Here is a 25,277-nt window from a genome sequence, read left to right as displayed (position 1 = left end):
TCTCGACTGCCTCGCGTGCCCGCGGCCTCGTGCGCGCGCAGACCCCGGGGGGCTCCGGCCGGGTGGCCCTCCGGCAGCCGAAGCCCGCGGAAGACTGGGCTGCGCGGGCTTGGTCACGCGCGCCGTTTTAGGCGCTGTAGTTAACTCATCCACCATCCTCTGCACAGAGAGATCCATCCAGGCGGGTCTCCGATGTTGAAGTGCAGTTGGTGAGTGCCGAGAAAAATCCGCTTACAGCACCCACGGGAGGCAGGCTTCGCATTCATCACTGATGCTCCTGTTTGGTTCTTCGATCTGTAGTGGTTGGGAGATAACTTTATGACGGCTTACAGAAGAGAAAACTTGGTTAGGTCACCCAGTCCGAGGGAGCTCACTCAATGGGCCCCGTGTACTTCATACCTGTAAGGTCCTGTCTTCCACCATGTTGGTTAAGTTGTCATGCAGCTCAGGTGGATGTCTATTTGAGGGGGTTGAGGGGGTGGCATGCTCACCAGGAACCACTGTCGTTTGTTAAGAGGAAAAGCTGTCCTCAGGCAGGTGTAGGACATCAGGGTTGTGGTTATGTTGCGGAACGTAGGAAAGAACTGGATTTTCAACGTGCTTTGCCCTCCTTCCTACCAACCCTGTTTGCCTTAAATCAAACTTTACCTCCAGTCTGTTTATAATAACCCTTTAAAAGGACCTTCATTTTACCGGACTTGGCTGATTGATATCTTCATAAAACTAAAATTGCCCGAGATCTTGGGAGCCAGAGCAATGGCAGTGGCTCAACTTCATAAAAACGTTTGTTAGAGTGACTGCTGTCCCCAGAGTTTCTATTTGCTTATGGCATGAACCGTTTATTACTTTCTGGAAGAGCTTCCTACTTTTCAAAATGACTTTCCAGAGCCTGTCACTTCAGAATGGCATCCTCACTCATTAGACTCAGGAAACACAGCGGCAGTCTCAAAAGAATAGCAATGCCTGTTCCGCTTAGAAACTTTGATTTGGCTAAACATTTGTGACTATCGTTTGCATTTTAGAGTTGGTGGGTAGATGTGTTCTTCCTTCTATTCTTTTCTCAGTTCTAATAAGTAAGGGTCCTAAAAGTTTACCAGTTAGGTTTTAGACCTATATAAGGCACACCACAGTTTAAATATTATACATACAAACATATACTAAGTTCAGTATAAATTTATTGAGCATCTTTTATAAACTAACTCTTACATGTTTTTGAAGTTTGGGTTGAATTAGCAAGCCACGTAAAAGTCCTAGTCAATGCAGATTATATTCCTGTGAGGAGCCAGACAAGAAATAAGATAATTTTGGATGGAGTTTATAAAACAAAAATGAAACTAAGAGCTGAGTAGTTGTGCATGAATGTAGGTGAAGGAAAGGAGTGCAAATGGTGGGCCAGGTTCACAGTTGTGATATTATCATTTACCTGTCAGGTCCCCAACCACCTCACTGCAGGGATTGCCTCTTGGTTTCCTTCAGGGCGTACACCATCACACCTGGTTTGTTTCTGAGTAAGGGGAAATTTAAATTGTCATCCAGGAAAATGATTTTGCAAATGATTTAGGGGAAAAAAAGTCCAGCAAGTGTAAACCTGATTTCAGGTTATAGAAGGGGTACATTTTAACCTGGGGAAAGGTATTACTGGCTATCCCATTTCAACTCAAATCCTGGTGACAGCTTTACCTAAGATCATCAGGAAGCTACTTTCTAAGTTGCAGATCAAAAATTGAAGGTCGGGCTGGCAAGATGGCTCAGCGGGTAAGAGCACTGACTGCTCTTCCAAAGGTCGTGAGTTCAAATCTCACAACCACATGGTGGCTCACAACCACCCGTAATGAGATCGGACGCCCTCTTCTGGTGCGTCTGAAGATAGCGACAGTGTACTTACATATAATAGTAAATAAATAAATCTTTGGGCCAGAGTGAGCAGGGACTGAGCAAGCGGGGCTGTCTGGAGGGAGCAGAAATCCTAAATGCAACCCCCAACAACCACATGAAGGCTCACAACCATCTGTACAGCTACAGTGTGCTCACATACATAAAATAAATAGATAAATCTTTTAAAAAAAATTGAAGGACATGTTAGTCGCAGAATATTCAGGTTTTCTTACAGGCGATGCTTACTCCAGCCCCACCGTTTGCTGTTATTTGCATTAACTCAGGTTTTTAAGTGAGTGTTATCTTTATGAATGGAAGGCTGGGAGGCAGAGACATGTGGTGTAGTGTAAGATATCTGGGAGTTCCGTGGGAGTAGACTAGAAACTGGACCACACAGGTCATCCACCATATGTGGAACAGGAGGCTGGCTAGCAGTCAGCCAAATGGAGACAGCCGAGCAGTGAATACTACAGAAATTCAGATTCAGAATTTAAAAATGCTCTGTACTTCTCTAGTGCCCTTCCAAGGCTTTACATACGGGCTGGATAAAAATCCTTTTCTATCCCTTCTCTCCCACCTTCTCTCCCTCTTTGGTTTCCTTCGGTGGAGGAAAAAAAAAAAAAACCAAACCTGCACACATTGCTAACGGTAGATAAAGACTTGTTTTTTGTTTTTGTTTTTTTGGAGGCAGAAGCTTGCTATATAGGCCAGACTAGCCTTGAACTCTCTCTCTCTCTTTTTAAAGAATACTTTTAAAAAAATGTATATGTGGTGTCTGCATGTATGTGTGTATACATGTATGTGGGTACACTTGCCTAAGTCCAGGCCAAAGGTCAACAGTTGACATCTCTATCAAGTTGATTAATATTATCATAAAACTGAAAACTGCTCAAGTCCTTTGGGGCCAGGAGAATGACAGTAGCTCAAGTTCATGAAAATGTTACTCCACTAAAGAGGCAGAAAGACTGTGAGAGCCAGAGGGGATGGGGTCACCAAAGGAACAGGGCCTTCTGGACACAAGAGGACTGACATACCTGTGGACTCACAGAGACTGTGGAGGCACACACAGGGCCTGCACAGGTCTAAGCCAGATGGGGTCCCAGTGCCAAGATGGGAAGTGGATATGAGCTCCCACTCACAAAGGAAAATTAGTTTTCTCCAACAGAGTCTCACTGGGTGTGTAAAACCACATTTAAGGGCAGGCCTCATACCCACCGTAGATGATACAAAATGAACTCAATGGCATTTTTGGAATTTTCTTTTTTTGTTGTTTTTTTGTTTGTTGGTTGTTGTTGTTTTTGTTTTTGTTTTGTCATACAATGCTTTGTCTGGAGATTTAAAAAAAAACTGTACAGATCTTTTGTTTATATGTTATGGTTTCTGATTTTTTTTAATGGATTTTGCTTTTTCTTTGGCTCTTTTTCCTGTTTGTTTTGTGTTATTCTGGTTTATTTGATCTTAACATATCTTATTATTATTTCAAATTCCCATTTATATTTTAAAGAGAAGAAAGAATGAAAGAAAGAGATGGTGTGGATTTGGGTGGGTCAGGAAGTGGGGAAGAACTGGGAGAAGCTGGGGGAAGGGAACTGTAGTCAGAATATATTGTATAAAAACTATTTTCGATAAAAAATATAATTTTTATTTTGTATATGTGGTACATGCATGCATATTTGTGTGCATGTATGTGTGTGAGTACACTGGCCCACATTGAGGCCAGAGGTCAACAGTGATGCCGTTTTCTTTCTCCACATTACTATTACTATTATTGTCATCATCTTTGTCGTCGTCGTTGTCATCATCATCATCATCATCATCATCATCATCATCATCGAGACAGGGTCTCAATGATGCTGCAGCTTCCCATTGGAGCTAACCTGGCTGGCCAGTGAGTTATCTAGGGATAACTGCCTGTCTCTATCCTCTGAAAGCTCCGTCTTTTACAGAGTGTATGCACCCAACAAAGATGGTGGGAATGTAAACTCAGGCCCTCAGGCTTGTACAGAGTTCTCATGCACAGCCTGGGCCTCTTCCTGCCGCAGCTTCTGAGGACGGACGGGGATTGGAGGTGTGGATTATGACACCGGCTTGAGGAGGCTTGTCATGCTTCTGGAGGCGTCCTTGTGTTCTCAGTTGTTAACACCACGTGGTTAGGATCTATAAGTGACATGTTTTGTTATTATCCCCTGTACCTAACAGGAGTTGAAGGCTGCTCAAGTGTTTGCTGATGGTAATTAGGAAAGTTAGGTTTCTTTATGGTCACTTAAGTGTGTGCTTTTCCTTAACAATTAATCTCATACCTAGTGGGTAGCTTAGATATGTTCAGATTTTGGATTTTTTTTTTTTATCAGTAGGAACAACTACTGATTAAAAGTAGCTTTCATCCCAGAGAGAAATTCTATCTCAACAGTCCAGTGGTATTTTTACGACATACAGAAGCCTTTCAGATCAAGGTTGATCCCAGTGTCTGGAGAATAGCTGTCTGGGTCCTATAGGGACAGTTCTTAGCACAGTTCTTTGCTGAGAGGGCTGTCCTAGTGTCATGTTCCTAGTCTAAAGTGTAGCTTGGAATTCTGCTAGACCACTTAGCCTGTTTGGATTTGAGCATTCACTAGGTACAGGCGCTGGACCCTAGCACTCGACGCAAGGCAGGCAATGGCAGGAGAAATGAGAATGGGAATGGAGTCATTTGATATCGAAAGGCTTATTGCTCCAGGCAGTTGAGACTGTATCCTCTTGTGGAAGAGAGGGGCACAGCTGACATTCTGGGAAATAGATCTCATTGAATTCCTTTCTACCTTCTCTGTCTCACACTCTGGAGTTTTCTCTTTTTGGTAGATACAATTTACTAGCTACTTAAAAAAAAAGGCTTATTGTAAGTTGGAAATTTTATAATAGTGTATGTTTATAGGGGACACACTGTGGGCTATTATGCTAATATGATAAACAAATTAACCTCCATCGACTGAAATACTTAATGTTTTTCTATTTGATTTATACCATGTTAAAGTGAGTAAGTAATTAATGGGAGTTGGAGGGCCAGCACAGCAGGATCCACGGGAGTTGCGTGTAGTAGCATACGGGGAACAGAAGACCATAGCTGTTTAAGGAAAGTGGGAGACTGTGAAGTTAATCAGACAGAAAAGTTTAGAAAGTCTGTCAAATCAAATCAACAAGCATTTCTACTTTCTGATCTTGTTAGTTTTTTGTTTGTTTGCTTTTTTTTTCTTTTTTGGGGTTTTTTGTTTTGTTTTGGTGGTTGTTTTGTTTTTGCCTGCCCAGTTGCTGAGTGCCAGCGCCAAGTATGCTCTCGGGGGATGGAGTTTGATGAGAACAAGGGGCAGTAAGTACAAACGACAGGTTTAGGTCTGAAAGTTTCCAGCTTCCTAGCGAAGAGTTGGGAGCCTTGCAACAGTAGCATTGAGAGCTTGAATTACTCTCTCTAAAGTGCGTGGCACTGTGACATTGGGGAGGATCCAGAGATAAACAAGAGTAGCCCCTGTGCAGTCCTCTCAGGCTGAGTGACATTGACTGGAGAGAAAGGCAGATGTCTAGAGACAGTAAGAACATTCACACAGCCATCCCCTGCTCTAGTTGGCTTGGATCAGGCTGCTAGGATTCCTAAATGGGTTCTTTGACTAATACAAATGTTCTTTGAGTGAAACAAACTTAATTTAGTTACTTGGGAGGAAGAGGAAAGAAACAGGAATTAGAGAGACTATACATAGCCTCTTTGTGGCTTTCCTTTATTATTCTAATGTGATAAACAATCCTAGATAATTTGACAACAGATAATGACATAATATATTTAACCTCTCTTTTAAGAATATTTGTTCACTTTTCAACTAAGGGAGTTTTGAGTCATGGTGACCAGTAGGAAAAAAATGTCTTTTTAAAAAATGTCTATTAAATCATTGGATTGATAATTGGTTCACAGCATACCAATTAAAAACGTTTAAATCAGAATCCTGCCTAAATGTTTGTGGTATCAGGGATGCTGCATTTTAAATTCATGCTGTACATAATTTCAGGTATAATTTTTTATAGGTCATGCAGTCACATGATTCATAAAAAGGAATGGAAGGATAAACAGTGGACATAGGGAACATAGGGAAGCTGGTTTTTTGTTTGTTTGTTTTTTATAAAGGCAGGCACCAGTGTAGTTGCTATCCATTCTAGATATATTTTAACTATAAACTAATAAAAATACTCATTCAAGAAGCTTTTGATAACTCTCATTTCATAGTCTATACACAGTGATTGCACATGCAGAAAAATTATATTTTCTGGTCTCTTGTTAGGAAGGAAGACTTCTTTAAGGCTGTGAAATACATAATAAAGTTACATATGAATAATGATAACTTCAAAGTAGAGTGATATAAACAAGGAACATAAAAAGAAATGCCAATCAAAACTGGCAAACATATCTTAGGAAATGAGGAAGCTGTATTTGAATTCAGCAGTGCAGTCCAAAGGGAGCAATATACATTTTCATCACTTGTTAAAAAGATGCTGAAAACTGCTTCAGAGACAGAGCATTGGACCTTTTGAGATTTGAGTTGTTGGTGAATATATCAGATGAGTCAGTCACAGGAGCCAAGATTGGAAAGATAATCTTGGCCTCGTAGATGTCCTTAAAAGAGAGTAGAACTGAAGTTTAGTCTGTAGGCCCAGTAGCTTTCGACATTTTTTGAGTGTAAGAGTGATAACATCAGAGGTAGGCTATAGAAATGCCTAATAGAATGTGACTAGGCCAGAGTGATCGATAACATTGTGAAGAGGGTTAATGAGTGGCTGAGGCCTCAAGTCCCAGTGCTCCAGAGGCCTAAGCAGATGATCTGGAAGCCGAAGCCAGCCTTGGTCACACAGTGACCAGCCTGAGCTATAGAATGAGTTCTGGTCCAGGAAAGAGAAAATAGTCAAGGTTTTATTTGGCTTTATTTGCACTAGTTACATGGCAGGTGGAACTGAGAAGATTTTTCAAGCGTTCTGTTGTGCCGGTCCCTTTAACCCATACTCAGTACCAAACAACCCCCAGAGTCTCTCTGCCCTGGTTAGTTTTGTCGTCAGTGTGACACACCTGGACAAAAGGAATTCAATTGAAGATTTGCCTTAGCCAGACTTGCCTGTGGGCATGTCTGGGGCATTTTCTTGATGGCTAATTGATATAGGAGGGTCCAGTCTGTGGGCAGTGTCCTCCCTGGGCTGTTGGGCCAGGGCTGTGTGAGAAAGGCACTTGACCCCAACATTTGAAATGCAAATAAATAAAATATCCAATAAGAAGGAAAGAAAGGAAAGAGTAAGGAAAGCAGGCAGGCAGGCAGGCAGGCAGTTGACTATGAGTCTGAAAAGAGCCAGTAAACAGCATCCTTTCATGGTCTCTACTTCAGGTCCTGCCTCAGCTTCCCTACAGCCTATGAACCCAGTAAGCCCTTTCCTTCCCTCTAGTTGGTTTTGGTTAGTGTTCTATCACAGAAACAAAAGGCAAACAGAACACCTACTGTTTACACTTCAGTGTGAAGGTTGAAGTCTTGAGATGTGGTTGTCCTACGTTGAACCTTCTTAATTCCGGTCATTCCTGTGTTTATTTCCAACTCTAGAATCTTAAGCAGCTTTTTGTCTGAGTAGTACACAGTGATGTCACCTTGGCAATTGTTGTTGCTAGCTTAAAAATGCTGTAGGGTTCATTTCTAACCCATATCACACTGGGGTAGGCAGTGTCCTAGATTTTCTTCAAAAAAAAAAAAAAAAAAAAAAAAAAAAACCCTGTATGTTTTCAATTGTACTGAAAAGGTGACTCAGCAAGTTTCCTGCAGAGGGTACAGGCTTCAGAAAATGAATAGTCTGCTGAAGGCTCTGAGCATTCAAACGACTGTATAGAAACCTGTTTGTTTGTTTGTTTTTAAACAGCAATTGGACTTTTAAAAGAAAAAAATTTGCAAACTCAACTAGCTTAGTGTTGATTGGTCAGATGCAGAGGGCAAGGGTTAATATTCTCTAGAGGCCTATATACCCTGAGTGCCATGTATAGGTCTGAGTTACACCCTGTTTGAGCCATGGGTGCATTCCTATTGTTTATCCAAACACGGTAGAGCTTTCCAGAAAACTTCCTGCATATGAGTCTATTTGGTGGACTTCTGGGACTGCATGCTGCTTTGGAGATGGTACGCAGGCTTTTGAGGTGTGCTGGAGCTTACCCCAGGGCTGGCCTGCACTTATCAGCATCTTGAGGTAGTGGCCTCTTGTACATTTATTGGCCTGGGGATTCCCACGCCTGAATAGCAGGAAGCTAGATGTCAATCAAAATGCACGTAAATGTAAGGAGAAATGCCTCCGAGGACTAGGAGGAAACTGAGTGGTCAGAATAAGATGTGGCTTGTTTGTGTTAGAAAGTCTTCTATCTTAGTGTTTAATACACCTTTTGGAAAATTAATTTGCAACCTTTATTTCTTCCATAGCTAGGTTAGCTGCAGTCCTCACTGTTCTCTGTAGGGAGTAGTAACACATATCTATAGGCTTTGACTGCTCATCTGATTGGACCCGTACCCCTCCCCTGTGACACTCCCTCCCCTATCACCCTCACCCCCTCCTCTTCACCACTACTCTCTGTACATTTCTGTGAGTGAGTCTTCAGTTCTTGCTCGATGCAGAGCCTGGGGGAAAGGGCATTTCTTGGTACTCCACTGTCTCCTTCCCTAGAGCTGCAGGTCCTGCTTGCTGCTGCTTCTTTTCCTAAGCTACTTTAATGCTTGATAGAGATAGGAAGCTGTTTCTTTCACTCAGAAAGAAAGTTAACCTGGTGTATGAAAGTTGGGGAATTTTCACTTCTTTCTGCTCTTGGCTTCTCTCTATCTTGCCTGAACCAGGCTTCAGGACCAAGCTAGAATGTTGAACCCTGGCAAAAAAAAAAAAAAAAAAAAAAGTCATCTCCCAGAAAGCATCATCCTCCAATGCAGAGAATCCATTTAAATGCATACCCTAGAGCTTTAGTCAAAGTGTAAGAGCATGTGACACCGGAAATGACCATTCTCAGTACTCTAGAAACTTCCTTTATTGTCCCACCAAAGAATGGTTGTTCGCTTCTGTCCTTGATTTTCTGTTTCACTAAACCTTTCTCTTTCCAAGATCTTTGATAACTCAGAAAGCTGATGTGGTTTTCACCTTTCAAGTCTGTTTTGAGGTGTTACTGAAATTCTGTCAGTCTCACTGGGCCCCTCCCAGTAACCATCTCTACACTGGAAACTCCCCCAGTCCCATTCATTCACCTGCTTGCTTAGACATTTCTTGTTAGTAGCCAGCACAGTTCGAGAGTCTAAGTCAGCGTAGATCAGTGAGGCTTCTTGCCTCTGTTAGCAGTGACCATCACTGCCATGGGCCACATCCCACAGCCTGAGCTCTCTGACATCTTGGCAGATCCCACCTGCATGTCAGCCATTACCTTGTATGTACCCATTTCTTTCAAGTTCTCACCCCACCACAGCAATGGCAGCAGCCTCAGATAGTCTGTCTGCCTCTGGGTTGTCTCCTTTTTAAATGTACTCTTTAGAAACACAAGCCTATGCAGATCCCTCTGGAGTAACCTATTTAATTAAGGCCTGCCAACGGCTTCCTGATATTGGTAGCTCTCGTCTGAACTGTTGCAGGTGCTTCCACTCTGCGTCCTAACCTCAGTCCTCAGTGTCAGGCTCCCTGTGCCGGGCAGGCTTGATGGCTGCTGCCTTCAGCACTGCTGTCTGCCCCCATTACCTCCTCAGGGCAAGACACTACTGAATAAAGACGTTTCCCCTGAATTTACACATCCAGTAGCACCAAGTACTTGTGCTTACCACAGTTTTCAAGTTTTCTTTTTCCAGGCAGGGGCTCACTATATATCCCTGCTGTCCTGTAACTCACTCTCTAGATCAGGCGTGTGTTGAATTCAGAAATCCAACTGTCTCTGCCTGCTGAGTGCTGGGATCAAAGGTGTGCACCACCACACCCAGTTCCCAGTTTTACTATTATAGCATTTAGGAGTAGTCCCATGGCCTTTATCGTTACCCTTGTACTCTGGGCAGAAAGTCCCCTGTTATCTTTAGTATTTAGGCAGTGACTTGGTACATGAGGATAAATGCTTCTAGAATGAATCAGTACAGCACAGACATTAAGAGAACAGTTTTGTTTTGTTTTGTTTTTGTTTTTTCGAGACAGGGTTTCTTTGTGTAGCCCTGGCTATCCTGGAACTCACTTTGTAGACCAGGCTGGCCTTGAACTCAGAAATCCGCCTGCCTCTGCCTCCCAAGTGCTGGGATTAAAGGCATGTGCCACCTCTGCCTGGCAAGAGAACAGTTTTGAAGTCAGCATTTTTTTCCGACTTTGAACCATAAGTCAGCCATATACCTTACAATTCTCTGGTAAAAGTCACGTTTTCCATACTGTGACTCATTAAGGGTTAATTCTGACAGCCACTTTCAGGTTTACCACAGAAACAGACAAGGAAGGATCAGAGTTGGGATTGGTGGCTGTTTTGGGACAGGGTTTCATTCTGTAGTCTAAGTAGCCAGGAATTCCCAGGTTATCCAGGATGTCCTCAAACTCAAGGCAGAAGCTCTGCCTCAGCCTCTGCCAAGGTGTGCCTGCCTCTGCCTCCTCAGAGCTAGGATTAAAGGCATTCACCACCACTGTCCAGCTCACACTTCTACTGTTACACCGTCTGGGAACAGTCCCGTGTCCTTTATTGTTAACCCTGGCAGAGTGCTGGATTGACAGGCTGATAGGATGACTGGGCCCTATTACCGTTTCCTTGTTTTTAAACCTTAAAGTGATTTCTCATTGTAAGAAATAACACATACTCAAGGCAGGGTGCAGAGGAAGGTCCAGCACCGTTTCTCTGTACTCCTCTTGCTTCCCCATGACTTCTCATGAGTCAGTTCATTCCCGGCCGATGGCCAAATGGCTGCATCAGTTTTAGGTACAGCAATCTCACAGGGTGAAAATTGGGAGAAGCAGGAAAATGATTAGAACCAGAAAATAAAATAACATAAATCAAAAGCAGCAAAACAATTCCTAGAAATGCCCCTGGCAATGCTTCCCTCACATCTTATTGGTCAGGTTTGGACCAGTTCCCATTCCCAAGAAACTGCTGGTAAGGCAGGCGTCCAGGATTTCTCGCCGCCTTAGGACAGTCTGAGGAAAGAGACCTAGGCATTAAAACAATGGACACTTCACCTCAGGTGAGAGGTTCTCAGGACTAGCATCACTCCTCTGTTCACACACACTCAGAGCGCTTGCTGTTCTGACCTTATCTCTGTGTGGCATCCACGTGTGGACCTCAAGCTCACAGGCCTTTGCTCCCATTCTTAGTGCATTAGTTCTGCTTGATGGACATGCAGGTTCCGTTTTCCTTCTGCCTAGTCAGTTCTGTGTTCTTCATTTCTGCCCAGTAAACATTTTCTAAGGTCAAGAGAGGGCAACTCTAGCTTAATTCTAGGTTTCAGCTTGTGTGTTGGAATGAATGTAAAAGTCTTGGTCCTATATATTTTGACATCCCTGTGGATGTGGTCAACTTGTAATTATGTATGCAGATGTGTAATCTGGGGGAGAGAGGAGGGCTAAACAAGTAGAATTATTAGAGAGGGAGTTGGTGAGTTGGTAGTATTGAATAGAAGGGAGCTGGGCAGGCAAAGGATGAACAGCCTGCTGAGAGGATCAGGCAGAGACTCAGGAGAGGAAGACCCAGAAATGACATAGAGAAGACAGAGTCATCAACAGCATCACGGGGTGTGCAGACATCCAGAAAGGGGGTGACTCTGTACTCCACAACTTGGTGCATATTGTAGGCCTATGCCAGGATAGTATGGGGCTTTAGGCAAAGAGGTTAAAGTAGCCTCGGAGGCAGAAATGGCATTCAGGCTGCAGCGTTGGGTGGGAGTCTAGGGATAATCTGTGCAGCACACAGTCTAGAGGTCGGCACAGGAGGGAAGGAGAAAAGGCAGCAAGGGAAGAGCGTGCTGTCCGGGATATGGGATTTTATAGTCTATTTAATGCGTATGAGTGTCTGTGTCCATGTGTCCATGTACCTGTGTGTCTGATACTCAGAAGTCAGAAGAGGAGGGAATCAGATCCCCCCGGAAGTGAAGTTATAGACAGTGGCGAGCTGGCGTTGTGGTCATGTGGGTGCTGTTGTCAGTTTTCTGTGTTAAAGACTTCAGAGTTCAGAGGAAGGGGCTGAAAATCTTGGAGGTAGCAGCTGGACGGTAGAGCAGTGCCAGGGGCACAAGGTCAGAGCATGTGTGGACGGAATCAGGCTTGAGACTGGTGGGGAGGGGTAAGGTGGGAGCATTATCTCAAGCCTTAAATATCTTGGTAAGTGGGAGGTGAAAATAATTATTAAAGGTGAGGAAGATGACATTTTATAGAAGTTACTTCCTTTTTAAAAAGGTTATTTTAAGGGCAGTGGTAAAGTATTTGGAAGCAAATGGATGGACTAGCAGCAAGAACCTTTATTGAGCCCTTTCTGTCTAGGAAGCATCATACACAATTGTTATTTCATTTTATGAATCAGGACGCAGGTTTAAATGGGTTAATGACATCCCAAACCTGATGGAGCTAGATGAATGGTGGGTGGCTCTGGGTTCTTCATGGTAGATTAGACACAAGCATATCACCTACGCCAAGGGAGGCACTAAGGCCAGGAAGGACCTGAGAGCTTTGAGGCCAGCCTGAGCTGTAGCAAGTACCAGGCCAAAAATACACACAAGGGTCTATAAAACTGTATCCAAAGACCTTTCCCCAATATATCTGGAAAATTAAATGCTTTCAAGTTGTAGATAGGGGCTTCCCGATGTCATGGTGGATCAGGGAGCAAAGAACTCACTAGGCTGGCCTGAACTCAAAGAGATCTGCCTGCCTCTGCCTCCCAAATGTTGGGATTAAAGGTACATTCCTGGCCTAGTGAAGGTTTTTCAACCCTTTATCTAGTCAGAGGCAGACTTGCTCCTGTGGAAAGTCCTGTCTAAGAGGAGGACTTGGTCTTTGAATTTCAACATACACATTTATTTCAGATAGAAGGGGAAGAATCGGGTGTTAATATTTAGCATTAGGCTGGTGTTACCAGTTAGAAAGGACCTAACACCCTCTGTGAGTAGATTTAGTTGAATTGCGCTTTGAGTTTTGTGCATAGCACCCTTCTTAGTGTCTTATGCACTTCTATTATCAGGGCTGCTGGACGGAGAGTCCAGTTTGCTGCTTCAAGGTAGCTGTGAAACAGGCTTCATTGAATCAGATTACCAATGGGAGTTTTCTAACTAGGCACACATATTTTTATCACAGGGTTCTATTTAAAAACCAGCCAACCAGTTAATAAAATGGTGCTGTGGTATTTTGTATCAGAAGTGGAGTGTAAAGTGCTGGGGGAAAGCATTCTGTGACTCACCGAGCTGCTGGCTTACATAATCCCGGGAGCAGGGACGAGGCTGGCTACCATCTAAGTTCAGAGATGTCTCTTATGAAAGGAGATTATGTAATATATGTCAATATGTATGAATCTTAAAATTCTCATGAAATGCTCTTAGAGATTCAGTGAACACTTGAGTAACTTCCTTCCACAACTGAAGGGAGGGGCTGAAGAGTGGAGAGGTTTCCGGACTGTGAAGACTGTTGGAGTTCTTAAGCGCACTCCTGACGGACAATGGCTCATTGCTGCTTGCTTGTGACTCTTTACCAAGTATAGGTTAAATCCCATGGGCACAGCAAATGCACAGTTTACTTGCCCTTGTCTGTCACTATCCACCTAAGTGCCAGGCAGACAGAGTGAGTCCTCAGTGCTTAGCCGGTGATTGAACAAATTGATGGAAGTGTGATTCACATTACGAAAACCCAAGATTGCCCAAACAAACTCACGGAACAAAATCAGGCAGCATCTCTCTCACAGCCTTCTCGGGAATTCAGGAAGCTCATGACAGATGCTAGTGACTTTCTCCTCTGCCAAACTCCATTATTCATTCCATACCCTTTAATTTCTATTTGTTTTATATTACTATTTGCTGTTATAGTTTTTGTTTCAAAATAATGGACTTAAATTTGCCTTAATCAAGCAGAGTGCGTTTTTAAGACCTTTCAGATTGGTATGTAAGAAATAAAACATGCTCCTCCATATAAATCTAATTCTTTCAAATACATTGACAAACATCCCTAAAGAAATCTATCCATATTGAATAGCTTAAAGAGATTTCGTCTTACTGATAATACTTATTTTTTTTTCCTTAGATTAGTTACTGAGAAACATTTCTAGAGACATCTGCTTGTGACAGTTAAATCAAAAAGCATGAAAGGAATGTGCAAGTCTGGAAGTACAAAGAGCACCTCTCCTCTGAGGGCACCCTTTAGGTTGTAGATGCACTGGACAGGACAGCCCAGGTACTCACATAGTTTGTACTTAGCTGGAAAGCATCAGTACTCCTCCTCCAAGCTCCATGTGGTTGCTCTTCAGTTTCCTCTTAGCTGGTGGAAACTTCTTGAAGCAACTCTTTAATTTTTATTACTTTATTTTGGTGTGTATGTGTGTATGTGTGTGTACCAGAGAGGGGAGAAGGAGAGAGAGGGAATGTGAGAATGTGAATGTGGCTTCATGTCTGCCACACTGCATTTGTGGAGGTCAGAGAACAACCTTGGGGTCTGTCCTCATCGTCACCTGTTTGAGACCATGTCTGTGTTTTCCCACTGTGTATGCCTGGCTAGCTGGTCTTCAAGCTCTGGGGGTTCTCCAGGGTGTCCCTCATCCTCCCATAGGATGCTGGGTGACAGATCTTCATCTCGATGTCTGACTTTTATGTGGAGTTCAGAGATTCTAACTCAGGCTCTCACATTTGTGTTGAAGATTCTTGTTCCCACTCCAGCTCATAGGAAAATCCCTTAGACATTAAATCCTTTAAATAAAGTTAGGACACTCCTCCATTGTTGGTGGGATTGCAGGCTTGTACAACCATTCTGGAAGTCAGTCTGGCAGTTCCTCAGAAAATTGGACATAGTACTACCGGAGGAAACAGCAATACCTCTCCTGGGCATATATCCAGAAGAGGTCTCAACCGGTAAGAAGGACACATGTTCACTATGTTCATAGCAGCCTTATTTATAATAGCCAGAAGCTGGAAAGAACCCAGATGTCCCTCAACAGAGGAATGGATACAGAAAATGTGGTACATTTACACAATGGAGTACTACTCAGCTATTAAAAGAATGAATTTATAAAATTCCTAGGCAAGTGGATGGACCTGGAGGATATCATCCTGAGTGAGGTAACCTGATCACAAAAGAATTCACATGATATGTACTCACTGATAAGTGGATATTAGCCCAGAAACTTAAAATACCAAGATACAATTTGCAAAACACATGAAACTCAAGAAAAAGGAAGACCAAAGTGTGGATACTTCCGTCCCTCCTGAGAATGGGGAACAAAATACCCATGGAAGTTGTTACAGAGACAAAGTTTGGAGCTAAAATGATAGGATGGACCATCCAGAGACTGCTCGCCCGGGGATCCATCCCATAATTCAGCCACCAAATGCAGACACTATTGCATATGCCAGCAAGATTTTTGCTGAAAGGACCCTGAAATAGCTGTCTCTTGTGAGACTATGCCAATGCCTGGCAAATACAGAAGTGGATGCTTACAAATCCACTATATATCCATAAACACTTAGTATCTTTTAGAACATTTCTGGTTGTACTTAACAATACAAAAATGGAAATACTTTTTATTAAAAGAGGAAAAAAAGGTAGAAGCTAATTAAGTGTAGAGTAAGCAGATAAATTATGGTATATATAAGTCATGCAAATATTATATTCCAAGGTATTTATTATGAAAGCAATGCTTTTAACTCAATATTGCATCTAAAAGCCAAATATGATCCTTTTCTTTGTTTCCAGTTGGTTGATTTTGGCCCTGAGTTTTACTATGACCCCTGTTGTTGAATTAGGGAAAGGCTGAAAGAAGCTGAGAAGGGCAATTCTGTAGGAGGACCAGCAGTCTCAATTAATCTGGACCCCAAGATCTCTCAAACACTGGACCACCAAACAGGCAGCATCCACCGGCTGATATGAGGCCCCCAACACACATACAATAGAGGACTGCCAGGTCTGTGTTCATTCAGAAATGACGCACCTAGCCCTCAAGAGACTGGAGGCCCCAGGGAGTTTAGAGGTCAGGTGGGGTGGGGGGTTGGGAACATCCACTTAGAGACAGGGGTGTGGGGAGGAGGTATGGGTTGTGGAACTGTCAGAGGGTTAATGGGAGGGGGGAATAAAAAAAAGGAGTGCAAAACAATAAATAAATAAATAAATAAATATTTAAAAAGTCAAATATGAATAGATTGTAATTTCTTTTAAAGGTATGCAAATGAGGGTGATTGGATGGTTCAATGGGTAACATGCTTGACATACAAGAATTGAGAAACCTGAGTTCAGGCCTCTTGCCACACCTGAGGCTGTGTTCTGTAGCTAAGGAAGGAGAGCCGTGTATAGGCCTGTAGTTAATTTTGAGACTGTGTTTGCATTCCTAGGCTATCATATTATCCAGAGGAAATATTTTTAAAATGTTCTTGATTCCAGTGTACTCTTTTTAAAAATATAACCCATACCTGTTTCCATTGTTATTTTCAAATTTCTGTTATATTAAAAATATGAACTTAAAAACTGAAGTATTGAAGCAGTCCTTGGGCACGAACTCCACAGCCAGTCCCACAACACCCAGAGGAAGCTCCACTCCCAGGTGCTCTAACATTCCCAGGATCATAAGATCAGAAGTGAGGAGGACACAACACCTGCCCCAACACTGGAAGTAACTTGGACCAGCGGGACCCAGGCACCCAGGAACTCCGCCTAACCAGTGGCATGGGTTTTTTCTGGTCTGGGCCAGTGCACTGAGCAGACCTTGGGTGCAAACTCTGTAGCCAGTCCCACAACACCCAGAAAAGGCTCCACTCTCAGGTACTCTAACATGCCCAGGTCCACAGGATCCCAGGATCCCAGGATTTCAAGAGCTTGGTCACACCAGGATCTCAGGGTCCCAGAGGCAGCTTGACTCCCAAGAGCTCTGACACACCTAGAATCTCAGGATCACAGGATCCCAGAATCATAGGATCACAGAGATAGCTGAACTCTGAGGAGTTCTGACACAACCAGGATCACAGGAAGGACAGGCTCCAGTCAGATATGGTGAGGACAGGTAGCACTAGAGATAATCAGATGGCAGGAGGCAAGCAAAAGAACATAAGCAACAGAAACCAAGGTTACCTGGCATCATCAGAACCCAATTCTCCCATCATAGCAAGTCCTGGATACACCATCACACCAGAAGCAAGATTCGGATCTAAAATCACTTCTCATAATGGTGACAGAGGACTTTAAGAAGGACATAAATAACTCCTTAAAGAACTACAGGAGAACACAGGTAAACAGCTAGAAGCCCTTAAAGAGGAATCACAAAAATCCCTTAAAGAATTACAGGAAAACACAATCAAACAGGCAATGGAAATGAACAAAACCATCCAAGACCTAAAAATGGAAATAGAAACAATAAAGAAATCACAAAAGGAGAGAAGCTGGAGTTAGTAAACCTAGGAAGGAGATCAGGAGTCATAGATGCAAGCATCACCAACAGAATACAAGAGATAGAAGAGAGAATCTCAGGTGCAGAAGATGCCATAGAAAGTATTGACCCAACAGTCAAAGAAAATGAAAAAAAGCAAAAAGGCTCCTAACCCAAAACATCTAGGAAATCCAGAACAGAATGAGAAGATGAGACCTAAGGATAATAGGCATAGAATAGAGGGAAGATTCCCAACTCAAAGGACCAGTAATTATCTTCAACAAAATTATAGAAGAAAACTTCTCTAACCTGAAGAAAGAAATGCCCATGAACATACAAGAAGCCCACAGAACTTCAAATAGACTGGGCCAGAAAAGAAATTCCTTCTGTCACATAATAATCAAAACACCAAATGCACAAAACAAAGAAAGAATATTAACAGCAGTAAGGGAAAAAGGTCAAGTAACATATAAAGGCAGACCTATCAGAATTACATCAGACTTCTCACCAGAGACTATGAAAGCTAGAAGATCCTGAGCAGATGCCAGAGAACACAAATGCCAACTCAGGCTAATATACCCAGCAAAACTCTCAATTACCATAGAGGGAGAAACCAAAATATTCCATGACAAAACCAAATTTACACAATATCTTTCCATAAATCCATCCCTACAAAGGATAATAGATAATAGATGGAAAACACCAACACAAGGAGGGAAGCTACACCCTAGAAAAAGCAAGAAAGTAATCTTTCAACAAACCCATACAAACATAATTCCACCTGTAACAACAAAAATAACAGGAAGTAACAATCACTTTTCCTTAATATCTCTTAACATCAATAGACTCAATTCCCTCGAAAAGACATAGACTAACAGATTGGATACATAAACAGGACCCAGCATTTTGCTGCACACAGGAAACACACCTCAGTGACAAAGGCAGACACTACCTCAGAGTAAAGGTTGGAAAACAATTTCGCAAGTAAATGGTCCCAAGAAACAAGCTGGAATAGCCATTCTAAAAGCGAATAAAATCAACTCTCAACCAAAAGTTATCAAAAAAAGATAAGGAAGGACACTTCATAGTGGTCAAAGGAAAAATCTATCAAGATGAACTCTCAATTCTGAACATCTATGCTGCAAATGCAAGGGCACCCACATTCATAAAAGAAACTTTACTAAAATTCAAAGTACACATTGCACCCCACACAATAACAGTGGGAGACTTCAACGCCCCATTCTCAGCAATGGACAGATCATAGAAACAGGAACTAAACAGAGACACAGTGAAACTATCAGAAGTTATGAACCAAATTGATCTAACAGATATTTATAGAATATTTCAGCCTAAAGCAAAAGAATATACCTTCTCAGCACCTCATGGCACCTTCTCCAAAATTGGCCATATAATTGGTCACAAAACAGGCCTCAACAGATACAAGAAGATTGAAATAATACCACACACCCTGTCAGATCACCACAGACTAAGGCTGGTCTTAAATACCAACAAAAACAATTGAAAGCACACATACACATGGAAGCTGAACGACGCTCTACTCAATGATAACTTGGTCAAGGAAGAAATAAAGAAATTAAAGGCTTTTTAGAATGTAATGAAAATGAAGATACATCATATCAAAACTTACAGGACACAATGAAAGCAGTGGTAAGAGGAAAGCTCATAGCTCTTAAGTGCCTCCTAAAAGAAACTGAAGAGAGCTTACCTAGCAGCTGGACAGCACACCTGAAAGCTCTAGAACAAAAAGAAGCAAATACACCCAAGAGGAGTAGAGGGCAGGAAATAATCAAACTAAATAGAAACAAAAAGAACTATGCAAAGAGTCATCAAAACCAGGAGCTGGTTCTTTGAGAAAATCAACAAAATAGATAAACTCTTAGCCAGACTAACCAGAGGGCATAGAGACAGTATCCAAATTAATAAATTCAGAAATGAAAAGGGAGACAGAATTATGATGTATACCTTAAAATAACTATTTTGTTTTTTGAATACCAACAGTTGAAAATATTAAAATCATGTTCTATAAACATCATGGAAATATTATTGATAATTTTGAGGGAGAGGGGCAAAGGGAGGGAGGAAGGCCTGAGTTCGGATCCCTAGAACCCATGTAGAAAGTCAGGTGTAATGGTGCATGCCTGGAACCCCAGTGCTGAGGAGGGCAGAGATAGGATTTCTGAGGTCTGCTAGCCAGCTAGTCTACCTGAATATGCAAACTCCAGGTACAGTCAGAGACCTTGTTCCAAAAAGTGAGGTAAGAGCAATTGAGGAAGACTCTCCATGCTGACCTCTGACCTCTGTGCACACATGTGCACACACAAACAACACACATAACATATGTACATAGAAAGAGTGTCCTGATGGTGTAAGATTTACATGCCATCTAGCTGTTGCTGTAATTCATGTGTATTCTTCCTGTTACTGCTCATACTGACCCTAGTGCTTACTTAGGTACTATTGTTATCTGCTTCCCAGATAAGGAAACTGAGGTACAGAAAAGTAACTTGTTCATAGTTACAGTTACGAAATGTCGAACACACTGACTCCAAGGAAATAGACCAAAACACCTTTGGATGAAGGGATATTGCTTACTTCATTCTTTATGTCCATAATATATTGACAGGTGTGTTCCTAGAACTTATGTAGCTGAAAATAACATTTGAAAATTTATAGCCTGCGTGAAATCTAGTATCAGAATGGGAGACTTGTAGGCTTTATTTCAAAAATAACTTTCCTTATACTTAAGAAACTCGTCTTTTTTAAAAGGGGGAATATGGTATGCCGTTGTTGCACCATAGTACAGTGACTGTGCATGTGACAGTCATGTGCCAGGAGAAGGGGTTTTCTTTTCTCTTCTCTTCTCTTCTCTTCTCTTCTCTTCTCTTCTCTTCTCTTCTCTTCTTTTCTTTTCTTTTCTTTTCTTTTCGATAGGTCTGTGTTGCATGGATTGGCCTCACAACATGGTCTCATACAAGCAAGTAGCTAGGACGCTTGTGCCATTGTACTCAGTTTAGGAAAATAAAGAGGGTTGTTTTCACAGCACTTGTTCTTTCCTGTTGTGTGTGAGTGGGTGTGTGCACATGTAGGTATTGGGGAAGGCTTCAGATTGAACTGTGGTCCTCTGCAAAAGCAACAGGTCCGATTAATCCCTGAGCCATCTCTTTAGTCCCCTCACCCCCAAGGGGATTTTCAAAGATTCTGCCAGTGGGTCAAGTGGCACAAGTCTGTGGCCCTGCTCCTGGGAGGCTATGGAGGACAGTCTTGAGTTCCAGGCCCATCTGGACTATACACCAAGTCTTTGTAAAAAGTTCCCATCACCGTGAGGGGGTAAGCGACCAGTGAGCTAGCTGACCTGATCTAGACAGCATCCAGTGTATGTGCACATGTAAGAACAGCACACAGTACCTTAATGTGCTTTTATGTTATCAGTTAGATTTTAGAGGCAGGTGGATCTCTTTGAGTTCAAGGCCAGAGAGGGCTACATGGTGAGATCCTGTCTCAGAAAACAAAGAAACACTAAATCTTAAGACTCCATAAAAGGGGTACGAGATTTTATAGATACCACTACTTTCTGTCAAGACAAAAAACAATTATCACTCAGCTTATGTTTTGACAGTTTTCTTCTATGTCAAGGAAAGCAAAGCTCACAAAGCAGAGTCCAGCCTTAGCTACCCTGACCTTTGGTAAAGCAGCCTTGGCATGCAGGCTGCCAAGCAACAGGAACAGAAACTGTAGTACGGCTCCAGGAAATGTGTGTTTTCCTCCCTGTAAAGTGTAGCCACCAAGGCAAAAATATCTTAGGAGTGATGTGTCTGTTGTCTCACTCTGGGTACCTGGCTTTCTACTTTTCTGTGGCTGTCATTTCTACAAGAAATCCTAGCTAGCTCGATTGCCTCCTTCTCTTCCTCTTCCTCTTCCTCTTCCTCCTCCTCCTCCTCCTCTTCCTCCTCCTCCGCCTCTTCCCCCCAACCCCCTTTTCACTCTCCCTTTCCTTGAGACAGGCTTCTTTGGCCCCAACTTGCCATGAAGACCAGGCTGGCCTTGAACTCACAGAGATTCATCTGTCCCTGCCTCCAGAAGTCTGGGATTAAAGGTGTGTGCTATCATGCCTGGCTCCAAGCCATTTTCTTGAAAACTGGTCATTCAATGTTGTGTTATTGATCATAGCTGGATTGTGTTGTTGCATGTGGGGCATTCTGCCAAGAGCTTTATGTGAGCCTACAGTTATGGACATGATGTAGGGTTTAACCTGCCTCACAGTTTGGTGCAGTGTAAGCTAATAGTGTTTGGGGCAGCACTGAGTTAGAGGAGGTACCTAAAATTATTGATTTCCATTTATTGTTGAGACAAAAAAAAAATACCTCTAGCTCAACGAGTCACAACCCCTTTCACTATTTATTACTTTCCTGGCCAGTGCTGTGTTTTTTTGTTTTTGGAACTCCGATACCAATTATATTTAAAATTAAGGTACAATAAGACCCTTAAAAAGAGCCTAATAGAAAGTCTGGGTTGGGTTGCATTAGCAGATGACAGCAGAGCCAAGCCAGTTTAGCTGTGGAGCCATGTTCCCCAGCCCTGCTTTGCTGCACCAGCTCTGACGTGGTGCTCAGTGTGCCCATTGGGAACTGTGTGCTTGAGTGTGTTCCCAGTCCTTGTCAGTCTGCATCTAATGAGATGGCCTTTCATGTTTCCCAGTCTTCTCATTCCTGCCTGGAAAGATATATATGGCTTCTTCATTTCTTTGGATTTGAAAACATTATTATTATTTTTTCTTTCTTTTTTTCTTTCAGATTTTTTATTAGATTTTTATTAGATTTTTTATTAGATTTTCTTTATTTACACTTCAAATGTTATATCCCCTTTCCTAGTTTCCCCTCCAAAAATCCCCTATCATTTCCCCCGTCCCCCTGCTCCCCAACCCACCCATTCCTGCTTCCTGGCCCCTGTACTGGGGCATAGAACCTTCACAGGACCAAGGACCTCTCCTCCTATTGATGGCCAACTAGGCCATCCTCTGCTACATATGCAGCTAGAGACACGAGTCCCACCATGTATTTTCTTTGACTGGTGGTTTAGTCCCAGGGAGCTCTGGGGTTACAGGTTAGTTCATACTGTTGTTCCTCCTATGGGGTTGCAGCTCCTTCATCTCTTTAGGTACTTTCTCTAGCTCCTTCACTGGGGACCCTGTGCTCCATCTAATGGATGGCTGTGAGCATCCACTTTTTGTATTAGTCAGGCACTGGCAGAGCCTCTCAGGAGACAGCTATATTGGGCTCCTCTGTCAGCAAGCTCTTGTTGGCATCTGCAATAGTGTCTGGGTTTGGTGGTTGTTTATGGGATGGTCCCCAGGTAGGGCCGTTTCTGGATGGTCAATCCTTAAGTCTCTACTCCAAACTTTGTCTCTGTAACTCCTTCCACGGGTAGAATACATTATTGTTGAGGCCAAGGCAGATATGATTGTTTTGAAAGAGGCAGAGTTTTGAGAAAAGTGAGAAAATTGTGGGATCATAGAAGATGGTCAGACACTCAGACTCTGTGACCCTTGTGTGGCTAACAAGGCGGGTGCAGGATTGTATTTGCTTTTGTAAGATAGGCTACCATTGCAGTAGCCTCACAGGAAATACACCCATCACCCCTGAACTTTGTGCAACCTTTCCTTCCTTTCTTTCCATTTTTCACCCTTCTTTTTTCTCACCTACTGTCTGTCTGTTTGTGCTTAGTTTGTCTGTGGCTTAAGTAGCCCAGGCTAACTTCAAACTAGCATTGTAGCCAAGGATAGCCATCTAATAACCCTCCTTTTGCATCCACACACTAGGATTATAGTCATGTGTCTCTATGTCTGGTAGTTTTTCTTTTTAACTTAAACTAAACTGGAGTACATTGGAGAACACTTAAAAATCTTTGTACCCTGGTTAGTTTGAGATAGTTTTAAATCTTAACATGAAGATAGATTTCATTTATTTTAATGAAATAAAAAACCAAAGTATATCTTTAAAATAATACTGGCCTAGTCCACCAAAGCGTTTATGAATGAATATTGTGATATATGTACTAAAATACCAAAGAGAAGTGGACTGATCAGATTTCACATGGAGGCCATCTGAGGTATAGTATTGCTTCAATGCAAATTTTCCTAATACAAGGACCGAGTAGTATGATGTTTGGCGATAGGAATATAAAGATACATATATAAAAAGATACTATTTTGTTATGTGTGTTGAGATATTCTCTTAGAGTAGTTCTTATATTTTGTTCATATTGTTTTTGTCAAACAGTAATTTTCTATTTTATTTTAGTTTTAAAAAATATTTTATTTATTTATTATATGCAAGTACACTGTAGCTGTCTTCAGATACACCAGAAGAGGCTGTCAGATCCCATTACAGATGGTTGTGAGCCACCATGTGGTTGCTGGGAATTGAACTCTCAGGACCTCTGGAAGAGCAGTCAGTGCTCTTAACCACTGAGCCATCTCTCCAGCCCGTAATTTTCTATTTCCAGTAGCCAACATCAAAGTAAATGGAGAGAAGCTGGAAGCAATCCCACTAAAATCAGGGACTAGACAAGGCTGCCCACTTTCTCCCTACCTTTTCAACATAGTACTTGAAGTATTAGCCAGAGCAATTCGACAACAAAAGGAGATCAAGGGGATACAAATTGGAAAAGAGGAAGTCAAAATATCACTTTTTGCAGATGATATGATAGTATATATAAGTGACCCTAAAAATTCTACCAGAGAACTCCTAAACCTGATAAGCAGCTTCGGTGAAGTAGCTGGATATAAAATAAACTCAAACAAGTCAATGGTCTTTCTCTATACAAAGAATAAACAGGCTGAGAAAGAAATTAGGGAAACAACACCCTTCTCAATAGTCACAAATAATATAAAATATCTTGGCGTGACTCTAACTAAGGAAGTGAAAGATCTGTATGATAAAAACTTCAAATCTCTGAAGAAAGAAATTAAGGAAGATCTCAGAAGATGGAAAGATCTCCCATGCTCATGGATTGGCAGGATCAACATTGTAAAAATGGCTATCTTGCCAAAAGCAATCTACAGATTCAATGCAATCCCCATCAAAATTCCAACTCAATTCTTCAACGAATTGGAAGGAGCAATTTGCAAATTTGTCTGGAATAACAAAAAACCTAGGATAGCAAAAAGTCTTCTCAAGGATAAAAGAACTTCTGGCGGAATCACCATGCCAGACCTAAAGCTTTACTACAGAGCAATTGTGATAAAAACTGCATGGTACTGGTATAGAGAAAGACAAGTAGACCAATGGAATAGAATTGAAGACCCAGAAATGAACCCACACACCTATGGTCACTTGATCTTCGACAAGGGAGCTAAAACCATCCAGTGGAAGAAAGACAGCATTTTCAACAATTGGTGCTGGCACAACTGGTTGTTATCGTGTAGAAGAATGCGAATCGATCCATACTTATCTCCTTGTACTAAGGTCAAATCTAAGTGGATCAAGGAACTTCACATAAAACCAGAGACACTGAAACTTATAGAGGAGAAAGTGGGGAAAAGCCTTGAAGATATGGGCACAGGGGAAAAATTCCTGAACAGAACAGCAATGGCTTGTGCTGTAAGATCGAGAATTGACAAATGGGACCTAATGAAACTCCGAAGTTTCTGCAAGGCAAAAGACACCGTCAATAAGACAAAAAGACCACCAACAGATTGGGAAAGGATCTTTACCTATCCTAAATCAGATAGGGGACTAATATCCAACATATATAAAGAACTCAAGAAGGTGGACTTCAGAAAATCAAATAACCCCATTAAAAAATGGGGCTCAGAACT

General features: G+C 42.1%; 1 protein-coding gene across 3 annotated transcripts in view; it reads left to right on the top strand.

Annotated features, from left to right (window-relative positions):
- Positions 1 to 25,277, top strand: part of Snx25 (sorting nexin 25) — a 119,181-nt gene that overhangs the window by 671 nt on the left and 93,233 nt on the right. The window contains exon 1 of one of the 3 annotated variants that reach the window (NM_207213.3): positions 8 to 209. The exons of the other annotated variants lie outside the window; for them this stretch is intronic. The gene's annotated coding sequence lies outside the window, so the exon portion shown is untranslated. Of the gene's footprint in view, positions 1 to 7; positions 210 to 25,277 lie in introns of those variants that run through there. 3 annotated transcript variants of the gene reach the window in all.

Source organism: Mus musculus, chromosome 8, assembly GCF_000001635.26.
Source record: "Mus musculus strain C57BL/6J chromosome 8, GRCm38.p6 C57BL/6J".
NCBI lineage: Eukaryota > Metazoa > Chordata > Mammalia > Rodentia > Muridae > Mus > Mus musculus.
This window is presented reverse-complemented; position numbering and strand designations above follow the sequence as displayed.